We start from the raw sequence: 3382 nt of genomic DNA on the forward strand, positions 1-3382 counted from the left end.
TAGACCAACAAGTACAACTTGAAACCTTAGGTTTCTTCACCTTGAAGAATTCTCCAATTCAACCACAAGAGAAGAAGAACAATCTACAAGCACCATGGGATTCTCTACGTTAGATTCATGTTGTTTGTCTTGGTTTTTGCTCTTGGAACATATGAGGATCTTTAGAGAGAATATCAAGGTGTATAAGGTCTGAAACTTATGAAAAATGAAATTTTCATGACCCAACTCGATATTTTCACGACCCCATGAATATCAAGGTGTATAAGGTCTGAAACTTATGAAAAATGAAATTGTCACGACCCCATGCAAACCCTTCGGTGGGAGAACCCTTCCCTTTCGATACCAATTATTAGAATTATCATGCGAAAGATTAATAAAATAAGCAATCCCAAAATCTTGTAAATAACCAAGTTCGGACTAAATACTACAACATCCCCAGGAATCTTTTATGTAACAGTACAAGAGCTACTAAACTAAAAGTTTGAAATAACTATAAGTCTCGTAATACAAAAACTGTCTCAGAATAGAAGAAAAGACAAGCAATAAGTGAGGAGTCTCCGAGCTGCGGAATTTGATCAAGTAGTTCACCTTGGAAACTTATAAAACTAGTCTTGGATCACTCGTAAGAGGCAGAAGTAGAATCTGAGACGAACTCTGCACTCAGAAAGAGTACAATAAGGTAGTATTAGAACAAACACTATGTACTGGTAGGTATCATAGGCCGACAACAATTAGTTCACATATATAAAGAAAGAAATCAACAAATAGACATGTAAGTAGTCAAATATAGTCAAGAAGCACATTCACGTAAGACTTGCAATAAAATGAATCACAATAGATCTCAATCGTCTACAATCATAGCCTAGATGGAAACCTCTAGTCCTCAAATCCATCAAGTGTCTAGGTAAGTAATTAACAAGTACACAACAACTAAAATGAATCATAAACCAAGGAATCAATGTGGAAATGTACCATGCAATGCAATAAGCTCAACAACCAGAATCAGTGATATGAGGGGGGAGGTAATACAAATAGAGGTGTGATGCAATGCAATGCACTGGCCAACTATCTCATACCGCACACACATGCTACTGACAAATAACCTCCACGTCTCGATAGTCATGACTCATGGGGGACCCACGAAGTCTATGTACCAGTCACTCCGCACACAGCCCAGAGGTGATTTCGACAACATAAGCCATTCAGCACACAGCCCAGAGATGGCTTCCATATCAAAACTGTCCACAGTCACTCTGCACATAACCCAGAGGTGACTTTCATCTTTCACTTTCTTTATACGTTTCCATAATATTTTTCCATCAATTTCTCCATTGGAACCACACCACATTACCATGAGAAATGTAGGATGAAATGTATGCATGAATGTCGAATTCAACAATAATCATTAGGGTGAGTAACTATAACAATATCCATAAATCGACTACCAATACAAACTTATCCTCAATCAGTGTAATGCTCTGTCTAGTACAATTTCGCTTCAGACACATAAATAACATCAAATATTATATGGATGAGATTCCATATGAAATATGCATGTAGCAAACACCAACATAAGAAGCCTCGGATGTTTCTCTTCTTCACTTATCATCATTAGTATCAATCACAGTTCATATCCAAGTATCATGTAAAAATGAGTATGAATGCTATGCATGATATCAATATCAAGTGTAATCATATCAAATCTCATTTGTGCCTCTACATGAGCACACATCACAATAAAAATACCAAATCCAATTCTTCCTTTATCAATGATAAATGACAGCATAAGTGAGAGACGAATGTATCACAACCATAACATACCAAATAAGCAACAAGCCCAACACCACACACATGGCAGCAAGCCTAATCACAATAAACGAGGCAACAAGCCCAAAAAGTCATCAACAATACCAACCTAAGAATATCCATCCCAATTTCATACCCGAAGGCTTAACATGATTTCTCCATCAATAACTAACTTCTACATATTCTTCGCTAACTGAAGTCTAACTGAAAGGTAAGGCGTAACCTACCTCGTTGTCCAGCTGGTGCTACGAACAGTCAAATCTGAGCCTTGCCCTTTCGAAGAGCCTCTAAATACTCAAAGTCTATCCATTATCAAAATATAAGATATAAACAGGAATAATGATACCCATACTGCTATACATTCATTTGAATTGAAAATCAACTACAGAAAGAGGGGAATCTGACCCTTAAGGGTAAAACGGTATTTCAAAAGTGGAATTGGTAACCCAATGTTCTAGAAGTTCAAATCTACTCTCCAATTGCTAATTAAGCTCAATTATTGATCAATTTCATCATTAAAAATTTTGATTAATTTCATCATTAAAAAAAAATCCCAAATTAGGCATAAACCCTTGTTTTTCCATAATGAAATCGTTAACCCAATAGGAGATTTGAGCTTATTGCTACTAATTAATGAAATTCCATGCTTAGATTAGCCAAATCCATCAATTAATCTCACATTCATAGCCTAATATTCAAATAATAAAGTTCCTTAGGGGACATCCGATAAAAGTGGAACGATACAAAGAAAAATAATATGGACCCTGCGCAAGTATTACACGCACTAATCGAAAAATGGTCCATTTTTTTAAAGGTGGAAACTCATCTTCTCCAACAATCTTTCTATATTTCACCATAGATTTCAAACTCAGGAAGGTAAGTAATTAAGAACAAGGTGGGAGAGACTTACCCCAAGATGAATCCACTTAGAAGACATTTCAAATCGCCCTTGAGTCACTTGGAGAATAAATTTTGGGAATGGAAAATGAAAGGTTTGAATCAAGTATTTACTGAACCTAAATCAGCGTTATCCGCAGTCTCGCCTCGTGTCACGACCCAAAACGAGGGTCGAGCGGGCACCCACACACTACTCCCTGGTGGGTGAACCCTTCCCTTACCCAACATGCAATCTATCAATGCAGAAGAATAATATAAATTCCAATAAGTCTTAAATATCATATAAAAGAAATAATTGCGGAAATACATAAACTACCCCAGGAATCTGGTCTGAATAGTACAAGAGCTTCTAAGTATACAACTTGAATAAAAGTTACAACCACAACCTGAACAAAACTTCTGTTCAGAATGAGAATTTAACAGAAAAGTTTAGATGAACTCCATGAGATTCTTGAAGGCTAACTAAATCTCGCTCAAGTACCTGGAACAAATCTACACCCCGAAATGTATGTAGCAAGAATAGTATCAGTACAAACAACAAGTACTGGTAGGCATCATAGGCCGACAACAATTAGCTAACATATATAAAAGAAAGAAACTGAAAGATGAATACGTGAGCGATTATCTCATATCGTACACACATGGTACGGACAAAATAACTCCATGTCCTGATAGTCAT

The 3382-nt window shown here is 36.5% G+C and overlaps 1 non-coding gene across 1 annotated transcript; it reads left to right on the forward strand.

Annotated features, from left to right (window-relative positions):
* Nucleotides 1-2513: 2513 nt before the first annotated feature.
* On the forward strand, nucleotides 2514-2616 carry LOC132618541 (U6 spliceosomal RNA). Its single transcript, XR_009574165.1, has one exon. It is a non-coding gene; the product is annotated as a U6 spliceosomal RNA (small nuclear RNA).
* The last annotated feature ends 766 nt before the right edge of the window (nucleotides 2617-3382 follow it).

Source organism: Lycium barbarum, chromosome 1 (assembly GCF_019175385.1).
Source record: "Lycium barbarum isolate Lr01 chromosome 1, ASM1917538v2, whole genome shotgun sequence".
In the NCBI taxonomy this organism is placed as follows: Eukaryota; Viridiplantae; Streptophyta; class Magnoliopsida; order Solanales; family Solanaceae; genus Lycium; species Lycium barbarum.